The sequence below is a fragment of the Podarcis tiliguerta genome (assembly GCF_965153285.1).
Source record: "Podarcis tiliguerta genome assembly, chromosome: 17".
In the NCBI taxonomy this organism is placed as follows: Eukaryota; Metazoa; Chordata; class Lepidosauria; order Squamata; family Lacertidae; genus Podarcis; species Podarcis tiliguerta.
The window spans coordinates 34,890,356-34,904,040 of record NC_139550.1 but is presented as its reverse complement, the minus strand read 5'-3'; the positions used below and the strand labels follow the sequence as shown (position 1 = coordinate 34,904,040).

General features: G+C 50.1%; 1 protein-coding gene across 1 annotated transcript in view; it reads right to left on the bottom strand.

Moving 5' to 3' along the window:
• Positions 1–12,303, bottom strand: part of LOC310667403 (metabotropic glutamate receptor 6-like) — a 46,222-nt gene extending 33,919 nt beyond the window's left edge. Inside the window, exon 1 of the mRNA XM_083419677.1 lies at positions 12,202–12,303. The gene's annotated coding sequence lies outside the window, so the exon portion shown is untranslated. The remainder of the gene's footprint in view (positions 1–12,201) is intronic.
• Between the last annotated feature and the right edge of the window lie 1,382 nt (positions 12,304–13,685).

Below are 13,685 nucleotides of genomic sequence, written 5' to 3'. Positions count from 1 at the left end.
TCCACCTCCCGACTTCCCTCAGTTCCAGTCTTCGGTTTCTCTGCATGTTACAAAGTTGTATAAATCCTTAAATTATTTAACTGATTATTGTCAATAAAAAGTTTGTGAGTGTTTATTCAATGCCAGCCAAGGAGTCCAGTTCGCTTTGTTGTGTCTTCAAATACTTTGTAAAGGGTTCCCATTCATCTTTAAAGTCACAGTTATCCTTGTCCCGTAGCTTATGTGTCGACCCTGATTTTAATCTTTATCCCTCCCCCTGCTCTTGTTCCTAATAATAATAATAATAATAATAATAATAATAATATGGTAATATTTATACTGCCCATCTGGCTGGGTTTCCCCAGCCGCGCTGGGCGGCTTACAGTACATATAAAAACATAGCAAAACTTCAAACATGGGAACCAACTCCAGGGTGCCGAGGGTGCTTGGGCACCCATAATAATATAATTGTGGGGGCTGGGCACCCGCAAAGCCAATGGGAAAAGCCGACCGGCGGCAGCAGTGCTGCCTCTGAGAAATAAGCAGTTCAGCTCTGTCCTCTGCAGCCAGCAAGCAAAGCACCCTTTTCCGACCAGGGTGGGGGGCTCGGACATGAAGGCAGACTCTGAATATAATAATAATAATAATAATAATAATAATAATAATAATAATAATAATAATAATTTATTTGTACCCCGCCCATCTGGCTGGGTTTCCCCAGCCACTCTGGGCTGCTTCCAACAAAGATGAAAAATACACTAAAATGTCACATATTAAAAACTTCCCTAAACAGGGCTGCCTTCAGATGTCTTCTGAATGTCAGGTAGTTGTTTATTGCTTTGACATCTGAAGGAAGGGTGTTCCACAGGGCGGGCTCCACCCCCGAGAAGGCCCTCTGCCTGGTTCCCTGTAATTTGGCCTCTCGCAGGGAGGGAACCGCCAGAAGGCCCTCGGAGCTGGACCTCAGTGTCCAGGCAGAACGATGGGGGTGGAGACGCTCCTTCAGATATACTGAACCCCTTGCCATGGAAAAGTGTGCCTCACTGGCTGCGGAGAAGAGGAGCCGCGGCAAACAGACGTGCGCCGTCACACGCACACACCTGCACGTAGTGTGTGTGACGTCGCACGTCCGTGTTGCGGTAGCGGGCACCCACAATCCTGATGGTGAGATGGTACCCCTGACCTCAAACATTAAAAACTTCCCAATACAGGGTTTTCTAAAAGTCAGATAGTTGTTCATCTCCTTGACATCTGATGGGAATGGAGCCACTGCCAAGAAGGCCCTCTGCCTTGTTCCCTGTAACTTCACTTCTTGCAGTGAGGGAATGTTCATCTGGCCCTTCTGCCCTGGCAGGGAGGGTGTCGCCATTTTGTGGGTCCCCTCAGGTGCCAAAATGTTTTGGGCTGGCCCTGGTTTTGAGTCAGGTGTTTGGTCTTTGTTGCCACACGGACTCTGCCACCATTCCTGTCGACAGCCCTGTGCACCAGCAGGCAGTGGCGTAGCGTGGGGGGGTGCAGGGGGGGCCGGCCGCACCGGGGGCAACATCTGGGGGTTAGGGTTAGGGGGCGCAAATCCACAGGTTAGGGGGCGCAAATCCACGGGTTGGGGGGCGCAAATTACCTGCCTTGCCCCAGGTGCTGACAACCCACGCTACGCCACTGCCAGCAGGGGATGAGTGTGATTGCTTGGCAGATCAAGGATTCTACATGAGAGCTTGAGAAGTACCGTATTTTTCGCTCTATAAGACACACCAGACCATAAGACGCACCTAGTTTTTGGAGGAGGAAAACAAGAAAAAAAATATTCTGAATCTCAGAAGCCAGAACAAGAGGGATCGCTGCGCAGTGAAAGCAACAATCCCTCTTGCTGTTCTGGCTTCTGGGATAGATGCATTCGCTCCATGAGATGCACACACGTTTCCTCTTACTTTTTAGGAGGGAAAAAGTGAGTCTTATAGAGCAAAAAATATGGTATTCAGTAAGGCAGTGGGAGGCAGAGGGTGAATCTCTGGCCCTGCATATGTGGTTGGGCTACACTCCCGTATTCCTGATCCTTGACTATGCTGGCTGGGACTGATGGAAGTTCAGCAACATCTAGAAGGATACAGGTTTCTGTTCCTTGCAATACAAGAATGCCGTTACTCAGGGTACAAGTTTTGGGAAGTGAAAAGTGACTTTGGAGGGTGGGCAGATCCCTTGGGCTGGACATGTAGGAAGGGTAATGAATTAACTGTAAGTTCTCTTGGGGAAAGTGGAAAGTTATTACACACTTTAATGATATTTAAAAGGTAAAGGGACCCCTGACCGTTAGGTCCAGTTGCAGACGACTCTGGGGTTGCGGCGCTCATCTTGCTTTATTGGCCGAGGGAGCCGGCGTACAGCTTCTGGGTCACGTGGCCAGCATGACTAAGCCGCTTCTGGCAAACCAAAGCAGCGAACGACGTTTACCTTCCCGCCACAGTGGTACCTATTTATCTACTTGCACTTTGACGTGCTTTCGAACTGCTAGGTTGGCAGGAGCAGGGACTGAGCAATGGGAGCTCACCCTGTCTCCTTTAAATAGGTTTCAGCTGTTGGCTCTGCTGCTTTTATTCTGCGGTCTCCCTGTGGACTGTGGCTGCTTCCAGAGAACCTGTTTATTGTGCATCCATCCTGATTTGTTTGCACAAAGCTTGCAGGGAGTTTAAACGACGATGGCTATTTGTCGTGCATTCATTCTGATCTGCTTGCAGGGGAAATGCAAAGCTTCTTTCACAAACAGCCCATTCATTGCTAGGGCAATTCCAGGGGGTTGTCTCCAATGCTAGCCCTACTCAACGTACACCTGCTGAAATTAATAATCCTAAGTTACTTGTGTCCATTAATTCTAATGGGTCTACTCTGAGTAGGACTAGCATTGGATACAGCCAGGTTATTTTCATAGGTGCATCCATCAGATCCTTTCGTCTTGCTGTCCCCTCATCCAATCTCATTTTTAAAACAACATCAACAACAACATTCTTTCTGCCTTATTCTAAACAGGCAGCCCTGTTTAGGGAAGCTTTTAATGTTTGATGAATTACTGTATTTTAATATTTTGTTGGAAGCCACCCAGAGTGGCTGGGGAAGCCCAGCCAGATGGGCACGGTATAAATAAATCATCATCATCATCATCATCATCATCATCTGAACTTTCTGAATTCCTCTCCAGTAAAACCCATGCTCATGAACACTCATTTAGCTGATGTTATTTTTTTGCAAAGTGCTTGACAGTAACATGATTGTTTACATGTACCCCATATGAAGGCTGTTGTTCCTAGTGGGAATGAAAACACCTTCTCCATCTGTTACACATGAATGGGATGTTGCACTCAGATGGCATTGAAAAATCACTCATGGGAGAATCACACCAAGGGTGAGGCCAAGACATTTGATTGCCTGGGATGGAAAATCCCAATGGGGGTTTCCACTCATTCACATGGGGCAGAATCACTTAGGAACATGCAGAAACACCAAACATTTAAAGCACACAACTTCCACCCAAGATTACTGGGAACTATCGTTTCTTAAGGGTGCTGGAAATTGTGGCTCTGTGAGGGGTAAACCGCAGTTCCTGTGAATATTTGGAGGAAGCCATGTGCTTTAAGTGGGCTTTACATGTATGGGGTGTACAACTGCTGCTCCACCTTGCCATCACTGTAAGCACCTTGGTTACAGCTTATAATTTGACTATAAATTTTGCCTCCCCCGCCCCGCGAGCTGGCAAGAACTTCCTTACTTTCTCCCTCCCCCTTCTTTCCTGACCAGAGTCCTGCCTGAATCCAGCAATCCCCATCACACTTGGCAGCCTCTGATCTGTTTAAAAAATAAATATATCAAATCTATTCCTTGTGTGCTTGATTATATGGACTAATTGTGAATATTGTCTTGAAGTGCAAGCTGGATTTCGAAGGGGCAGAGGAACCAGAGACCAAATTGCAAACATGCACTGGATTATGGAGAAAGCTAGTTTCAGAAAGACATCTACTTCTGCTTCATTGACTATGCAAAAGCCTTTGACTGTGTCGACCACAGCAAACTATGGCAAGTTCTTAAAGAAATGGGAGTGCCTGATCACCTCATCTGTCTCCTGAGAAATCTCTATGTGGGACAAGAAGCTACAGTTAGAACTGGATATGGAACAACTGATTGGTTCAAAATTGGGAAAGGAGTACGACAAGGCTGTATATTGTCTCCCTGCTTATTTAACTTATATGCAGAATTCATCATGTGAAAGGCTGGGCTGGACAATAAAGAAGGCTGATCGCCAAAGAATTGATGCTATTGAATTATGGTGCTGGAGGAGATTCTTGAGAGTCCCATGGACTGCAAGAAGATCAAACCTCTCCATTCTGAAGGAAATCAGCCCTGAGTGCTCACTGGAAGGACAGATCCTGAAGCTGAGGCTCCAAGACTTTGGCCACCTCATGAGAAGAGAAGACTCCCTGGAAAAGACCCTGATGTTGGGAAAGATGGAGGGCACAAAGAGAAGGGGACGACAGAGGACGAGATGGTTGGACAGTGTTCTTGAAGCTACCAGCATGAGTTTGACCAAACTGCGGGAGGCAGTGGAAGACAGGAGTGCCTGGCGTGCTCTGGTCCATGGGGTCACGAGGAGTTGGACATGACTAAATGACTAAACAATGGCAACAATTTCCAGGTGCTTGACTGGAATCTTGTCTTGTATTAACTCTATTGCAAACACTTTAAATTATTGCTACAGGAATTTAATTCAGTGTGTGGCCCCTGTGTCAAAATATTACTGCAGCCCACTTGGTCTGAGAGGTTGGACAGCCCGGCTATAGGTGGTTTCTAGAGAAGGCATGTCTGGGGTTGAGTGTCCTTGGATGCAAAATGACTATCCCCCAGCAATCTGCCTGACTCAGTGCTTGCAACTGCTCTCAGCGACGGCTGGGTGAGGAATGCTTCCTCCTACCCCAAAGAGAGATGCGCAAGACAACAACAAACCTCTGGTTACGTGAAACATATTCAGTAAACACACAAGACATAACCAGCTGTACGTTTGACAAAATAATATATACTATTCATTGTATTGAATTGTGGATTTCAACAAAAGTCAGCAGCTACTAATATGCTATAAGATCCACTGTCCTGTGATATCATATATGAGTTTGTACTACTGATGAAGCCTAGGACGGCGAAACAAGGCTAATATTCTGAAAATCCTTGCCTTAGACTCTGTGAAAGGATTTTGTGGAACTGCAACAACCTTTGGTGTGGATTGTTGGACTCTATGAACAGACAGGTGGAATAGACACTTTCACGTATATGGACCTTATGCATAAACTGATTAGACAATGAACTGATCCACTGGGTTTTCTACTTTTTCCGTTGAACTTTATGAGCTACTTTTGTCGAAATCTACAATTCAATACAATGAATAGCATATATTATTTTTTCAAACGTACAGCCGGTTACGTCTTGTGTGTTTACCAAAGAGAGAAGAGGCAGTCAGTGCCAGAGAATCCAAGGCTGGAATAGAATTATAGAATGATTGTGGAGTTGAAAAGGGTCCCATTGGGTCATCTAGTTCAACCCCCCCATGCGGGAATCTTTTTGCCCAATGTGGGGCTCAAACCCACAAACCTGAGTTATAAGAGTTTCATGCTCTTACCAATTGAGCATAGAATAGAAGAGGGTTGGATCCCGGCTGCTCAGTTCCTCCCTGCCCCCAGTGCTTCAAAAGAAACTTCACCATTCTGAATATAGTGCACACATTGAGCAGAACTACATACTTAAAAAACATTGTTTTTGATTTGTGTAGAAGAGTCAGGTTTCCCAAGAATTCGGAATAGTATGAGAAGGACTGAGAATTGGGGAAATAGGAATTGGGGAAGCGGATGCAGGGACAGGGGAAAGGAAGGTGGAATGGCAAAAAGCTGGGCAGAGTGCTGAGCCTGATCCAAAGTCTGGCTGAACCCAGTGGCCATCACGATCTGCCTATATAATTTTGCGATTTCTCTGAAGTCTTAAGGACTACAAGCATTATTATTTACTTCTACTACCACCAAAGAAGGCTGATCGCCGAAGAATTGACGCTTTTGAATTCTGGTGCTGGAGGAAACTCTTGAGAGTCTCATGGACTGCAAGAAGATCAAATGCATCCATTCTTAAGGAAATCAGCCCTGAGTGCTCACTGGAAGGACAGATCCTGAAGCTGAGGCTCCAATCCTTTGGCCACCTCATGAGAAGAGAAGTCTCCCGGGAAAAGACCCCGATGTTGGGAAAGGAGAAGGGGACGACAGAGGACGAGATGGTTGGACAGTGTTCTTGAAGCTACCAGCATGAGTTTGACCAAACTGCGGGAGGCAGTGGAAGACAGGAGTGCCTGGCGTGCTCTGGTCCAGGGGGTCACAAAGAGGCGGACACGACTGAACGACTAAACAACACCACCACCACCACCGCTATGAAAACCCCCCAAATGAACAAGTCAGATCAGATCTGAATCCAGAAGCAAGGACTGGAATCTGTCTGAAGAGGAGGTGGGGGGGGGAATTGGTAGATGCTGAGAACTGAGGAGGGTGGAGATGGCTTTGCACGGGAGGAAAGGCAGCGGTAGCCACCCGGGGCTAAAGACCCTCAATATGGAATTGCGATTTCTGAGCGCTGTTTGTGTGTGTTATTTATTTACTTCCCTCTGTGACTGAAATGCAGCCGATTAAAGCTGAAAGTGGTCTCTCTCTCTCTCTCTCTCTCTCTCTCGGGAAAGGGGATTGGTGCCAAAGCCTGGACGGCTGGGATAATAGCACAGTACATTAGGCAGAGAGAAGGGAATGCATCTGCGGAGATCAGGCTGGGGCCAGGGGATGAAAATGGAGGGTCTCTTCTTTCCAAATAGGATTAAAAAGGAAAGAGGACGACTGGCCAGGCAAGGGGTGGGTGGGGGAGAGCTTTGACCCCCCCTCCCCCAGGGCAAGCACGTTTGGGGGCAGATGGGAAGAGGGAAGCAGGGGACCTGCTCACATGCAAAAGCACCTCCCCCCAAACCTCAGCAAATCTTCCTTTTTGCGTTGGATCAATGGTCTCTTCCAACCCCAACCTCCCACACTCCTAGCCTGGGCAAGAGCAACTGTCTGCCTAGCCTTGCCTACTTTGGGATACAGGAAGCAGGCCTCACACCATCCAAGTTGGACCATCAAGCTCTGTATGAACTTCCTGACAGTAAGAGCTGTTCGACAGTGGAATTTGCTGCCAAGGAGTGTGGTGGAGTCTTCTTCTTTGGAGGTCTTTAAGCAGAGGCTTGACAACCATATGTCAGGAGTGCTCTGATGGTGTTTCCTGCTTGGCAGGGGGTTGGACTCAATGGCCCTTGTGGTCTCTTCCAACTCTATGATTCTATGATTCTACATCGACAATGTGTGCTCCCAACTCTTCCTTGGCAGCTGCAGCTTGAAGTTACAATTACTGGACGCCATATGATGTTAGGTGATTGACGGGTGGTTTTCCTCCCCCAGCTGGAAAGTGGACCCGCAGTGGATTGGCCGCCACTATGGATCTGGCTGGATCCAGCTTCCCCTCTCCTGGTCTACAGTGACTGGCAGTGACTCTCCCGGGGTTTGGACAAGAGTCTTTCTGAGTCCTATCTGTGGATGCCAAGGGCTGACCCATTGGCAAGCCAAGCATGGGCTCTTCCACGGAACCTCTCCTTTCTGGGCCCCTTCTATTGGGCTGATTCAGAGCAACTGATTTGCATTGGCTCAAGACCTGTCCCGTTTGGTCCAGAGATGGCCTCTTTGGATCACCTGGATTGATTCCAACTGCCGCTTTGCATGGCATTGCACGGATTTTGTCCAGGACTGAGGCTGGGGCAGCAAGACTAGCTGTTCAGCCAGTGCAGGCAGAACTTTGAGGCAGCCTGTAGCATAGGGTGGGAAACCTCTACCTCATGGGTCAATCTGGTTCTGCCAGAGGGGTCCAGCTTGGCCATGTCCCCCAAACCACACCTGTCTGTCAATCAACTGATGTCACTGGGTGGCTTCAGCTGACGGGCTTGCAGGACTGGGGTTCAATCCTGCTGGGTGCTGCTTCCCCTGTGGGGAGCACGTTGGCAAAGCAGACACCCCACCCACCCACCCCCTGCAGGTCAACTTTGACAGGTGGGCAGGACCGCCCACCTGTCCGTCACCTGACATGATCAAGATGTCAGATGATTGTCTGGCAGAGGCAGATGAAGATAAAATTGGACACTTTCCAGCCAGGCAAAAACCCTCAAGGAGTATGTGAATCAGGACTGGTATAGGATGAGGCCTGGGGAGACTTCCTAAAGCCAGGCATTCGTTTCCTGGGTCTGAGGCCTCCTCACCCTTGGATGAGGCGTTGCCAGTTCTTCTCAGGTTCAGCTCTTAAGAAGGGGCAGAATCTGACCAACTTAAGGATGATGTCTGCTAAAGCAGCAGCAGGAGAGGCTAACAGAAGCTGTAGGGGCCAAAGAACATTGCTTGGCAGGTTGAGGACAGAGCCTGACTGTGACTAGCAAGTAAGGGACAGGGCTGTTAGGTTAAACAAGGTAGAGTGACTAACAAAAGTGTTCAAGCTTCACAGGATACCCCTGGCCCCTTTGGCTCTGAGCTGTCACCCTGAGATTTTCCTTCTTCCCCTATAGGTCCTGGGCAGGAGGCTGAAACCCTAAAGCTTCAGAGAACCATTGTGGTGTGATGGTTCAAGTGGCAGACTAAGGCCTGGGAGAGCTGGGTTCAAATCTCCACTCCAGCCATGAAACTCACCAGGCAATCCTAAAACCCTAGAACTGTAGAGGGTCATCCTTGGCCAATCACTCAACCCTACCTTACAGGATTGTTGTGAAGATAAAATGGGAGGTGGGAGAGCCCTGTGTGCCACCTTGAGCTGATTGGAGGAAAGGCGGAATGTAAGTACACTAGCCTGAGAACTAGGCCCTGCTGTCGGAAGGAAGAGATCCAGGCCAGAGCAAGGACCAGCTGCTTTAGGGCAGAGCTGGGGAGCACCTGGCCCTCCAGAGCTCCCACCCTCCCTGACCATTGGCTCTGCTGACTAAGCCTGATGGAAACTGGAGCCCCACACTATCTGGAGGGCCACGGGTCCCCACCCTTGCTTTAAAAGCATTGCATTGCAGAGGGTTGGACTAGATGCCCCATGGGGTCCCGTCCAACTCTACAGTTCTATGATTTGATGTCTCTGATGGCAGTGGAGTAGCGTGGGGGGTGCAGGGGGGCCGGCTGCACCGGGCACAACATCTGGGGGGGGGCACACTCGCACTCGCAGCTCTCTGACCCTACCTGGCTCACTCACTCTCTCTCACTGCAGTGCTGGCTGTGCGAATCCGATCCGAGCCGCCGGGTCGCCGCCCACTGTGGAGGGGAGGGACAGTGCGGGGGGGGGGCGCAAATTACTTGCCTTGCCCCGGGTGCTGACAACCCACGCTATGCCACTGTCTGATGGTCAGGGGATGGCGCCACTACCCAAACATGCCCTTCTATCTATACTTCCAAAGAGCATCCCTTGGTCTTCTCCACATGACAGCCAACAAGGCGGGCACAGTTAGGCAACAAAGAGGAATCTTTTAAGTCCTTTGACTTCTTTTAGCACGTCCTACCTTCTTGTTTTTGCTTCACCTCATAGAGCTGCTAGCTCAGATCCCCGGGTGCACAGCTGCCCTGCAAAACTCACCCAGTTTTCAACCCCTGAACGGCAGGCCTGCAGACTTCACTCTAGCAAAGTCGCCCACTCTGAGTGTGCTCTCTTGCACCACAGCAGCACCACCAGCAGCAGTGATTGACTGATCATGTGTTTATAGGAGTATCTCACGACTCTTCCTATAAGAACAGAATGAAACAACGGATGCCAGAGATTTGACCCAGAGGATCCCTTAAGAATTTCAAAAGCTGGGAGATCATGCACAGTTTGGACATGATCAGAAACCTTTAAGAGGAAGGGCGGTAGCCCTCCAGGCGTAGAATTCTGTTTTGGCATGTGAACATCCCGAGTTCCATTCCTGACAGCTCCAGGTAAAGGCTGGGACTTTTCCCTGCCTGGAACCCTGGAGATCTTCTGTTGGGGCAGTTTTGAGTTGGGTGGACCAATGGTCTGACTCAGTATAAGGCAACTTCTGTGTGTTTTCTGTGTCATCGCAAGAGACCCTGCGGGTTGCTTCCCTTAGAGAGAGTGTGCTGCTTCATGGGCACTGCTAAAGATACCACCACCCCAAGCAGCCCCTTGGGTTACTTGGGCTCGTGGGCTGGGCCTGTCTTCTGGGGCTTTGGCTACCAAACGGATTGCTCTTTCCACTTAGCTGCCCTGAACGGGCTGCTTCCCCATGTGCCCTGCTGGCCTCTGCGAAATGATGGGCTCTTCCCTTCCATTTTGCTGCCTTGCACCAGATCCTTTGAACCAGGCAGCACCTCCTGCAGCAGCCTGTACACCAGAATTCAGCATGGTGGCTCCTGGAGGCCATTGCAGAAGCTGCTCTTTGCCTCTCGGTTTGTTCGCCTGCAAAGTGGGAGCAATGATCACTCTCCCAACCAATTCGCTGGCTGAGTGACAGTGTGAGGTCTTTGTCTTTTTGTAGAGGAGGCACTGATCTCAGAGCTGATGCGGGCCCAGGGCCCAGCCTGTGCCCGACTTGGAAATATCCAAAATGGCACTACCTTGTGCACAAATTATCTTTGGGCTCAGCCCACTGGGAAGTTCTCCTGCACAAAATTATTTGACATGAACAAGAGCTGCACAAGAGCACTACCATGTGCAGTAGATTGTCTCCAGTGGAACAGATCTGTCCTTCTCCCACCCTGTGGTCCAGTGGCGTGTGGTCAGTGGACTAGGCTAGTCTCCTAAATGTTCCTGGTAAATTAGAGTATTAAAGTATTACAGCCTGGTGCCTCCTTCCCAAAGCCCGGGAAGCTTCTGCTCAGCTTAAGGGAGGGAAGCACGATGCTCACGCGCATCTCTGGCCCTAAGTGTTCCCCTGTGAAAAATCGCACCGCATGCCACTGCTGTGGTCTTTAATGCTTTCCCCCAATCCTCACCTTGTCCTTTGGAAAAGCCACTTCTGCCCTGACCTGTAAGGCCCAAGAATAATAATCCTGCCGGTTTTGTTGTCCAAGTTAGCAAAAGCAAAGACCCATTTCCCTGCCATCTCTGTGCCTCTTTAACAGGGTAATTAATTGTAAAATGGGGTTGTGGTTAGTTGAAGGGAGGGTGGGGTGTTGTTGTTGTTGTTGTTGTTTGGTTCATGCTTTTTTTGGGGGGGTCTGTTTCATATATTCTATGTTCATAGAAGGTATAGAATCACAGAATTGTAGAATTGGAAGGGACCCCAAGGGTCATCTAGTCCAACCCCCTGCAATGCAGGAAGCTCAGCTAAAGCATCCATGACAGATGACCATCCAACCTCTGCTTAAAAATCTCCAAGGAAGGAGACTTCACAACCTCCAGAGGGAAACTGTCAAGCACCTCTTACTGTCAGAAAGTCCCCCCTCCCCCCGATGTTTAGTCGGAATCTCATTTCTTTGTAATTTGTTGCCTTGCACTAAGAACAACAGTTGTGTAGAAGAAGGAACTCCCAACAGCCACGGCAGCTTCTTCTCTCTCTCTCCCCCCAAGCTGTTTCTACAACCCCTCACACCAAACAAACCTCTCATTGCAATTGTTTAAGGAAAGGAGCCTTTTCCTGGAGGGAGGCGGCGTTGACTTGTTCCCAAGACTCAGCCCCAGCCCAGCTTCCGGTTTAGAAAATAAAACAAACGAAGGTGCCTCTGAGCAGGTACAGAGTGCATTTCCTTCATCCCCGAGTGATTCCGCGCAGGGTTTCAGATCAGAGGCGGCAGAATTCCTAATCGCATCTGAACCCGCCGCGCCTCTTTGTCCTGTAGAAATTAAACAGGCTTGGAGTCCTCTTTTGCATCTAGTGGGAACCGGCTTTACATTATTATTATTGCTGTATATATACCATTAAGTTGCGCTGAGAGTAGACCCATTGACACCAACGGACCTGAGGGAGTCACGTCCCTTGATCGCGACGGGTCCATTCTGATCCGGGCTAACATTGGATGCATCCCGCAGAAGGCAGCGGCGAGAGGAAAGCCTTCTGCACACGCTCAGAGGCACTGCCTTTCTATTGATCGCGCCCCCTCTTTTGCACTGGGGGTCCCCGGAGCTGAAGCGCCCCCCTCCCGCTCCTCTGCGCCCCCGCCGCCCTCTTCCTCCTACCTGACCCCGGGGTCCCCCGCCGGTGTCGCCTGCCCTCGGGGTCCCTGGCTCTCGCAGCCGTCTCCGCGCGGCATCTCGGGCTCCCCCGGGCTCGCCTGCGTCCCCAGGCGGCGGCGGGTGGCGCCTTGACGCCCCGTCTGCCCAGCCGCTGGGCGCCCGCTGGAATTAGAGATGGCAGCGAAGCGGCGGGCAGGGAAATCCGCTCGGAAAATCCTCGCGCTTTAATGCACCCGGCTTTGGAGAGGATTGGAGTGCAAATGGGAGGGGGGAGCCCAGGACGGCGAATTCCGCCTCCCCCCCCCCCGCGCTCCCCATGCATTAAGTAGGAGAGGGAGAGGGAGAGATCGGCTCCGTTCCTTCCATTCTAGCCTTTCCGAGTCCCCACCCCTCTCTTTCTCATCGCACACCCCTTTCCTGGTGTCTTTCTGCCTTTCTGCATCGCCTCTCCCGCTTTTCCTGCCTTCCTTTTTGCTGCGCAAGGGATGCTCTCAGGTAGGCAGGAGTGCGGGAGACAGGTGCGCCAGCGCGCATCCCCTGCTCTTCCCCAAGGACTTTGGGGCAGGCCCACACCTTCCGGGAATCACTCCAGTCTAGCAGAGCTTAACTCTGCACCCTCCCAAGCCAGCCAGCCGGAAGGGCCAGGGCATGGAAATGAGTATCAATAGTCACACAATATATAAGAAACAGTTCTTTAAACAGCGCTTAGTTGAGTAATGTTGCCCCCCACCCCACCAACTGCCTCCTGTACATAATAAGGAAGTGTAATTTCAAGATGCTTGACTGGAATCTAGACAGTAGCTTGCTGGGAGGCTCAGTGTGGGCAGCAGGTCAGGCAGAGCAGCGCCCCTTGTAATCTGGTGAACCAGGTTCGATTCCTGCTCCTCCACATGCAGCTGCTGGGTGACCTTGGGCCAGTCACACTTCTCTGAAGTCTCTCAGCCTCACTCACCTCACAGAGTGTTTGTTGTGGGGGAGGAAGGGAAGGGAGATTGTTAGCCGCTTTGAGATTCCTTAGGGTAGTGAAAGGTCCATATAGTTAAAGCTATGGTTTTCCCAGTAGTGATGTATGGAAGTGAGAGCTGGACAAGAAAGATGGCTGATCGCCGAAGAATTGATGCTTTTGAATTCTGGTGCTGGAGGAGATTCTTGAGAGTCCCATGGACTGCAAGAAGATCAAACCTCTCCATTCTTAAGGAAATCAGCCCTGAGTGCTCACTGGAATGACAGATCCTGAAGCTGAGGCTCCAGTACTTTGGCCACCTCATGAGAAGAGAAGACTCCCTGGAAAAGACCCTGATGCTGGGAAAGATTGAGGGCCCAAGGAGAAGGGGACGACAGAGGACGAGATGGTTGGACAGTGCTCTTGAAGCTATGAACATGAGTTTGACCAAACTGCGGGAGGCAGTGGAAGACAGAAGTGCCTGGCGTGCTCTGGTCCACGGGGTCACTTAGTCGGACACGACTAAACAACTAAACAACAACAA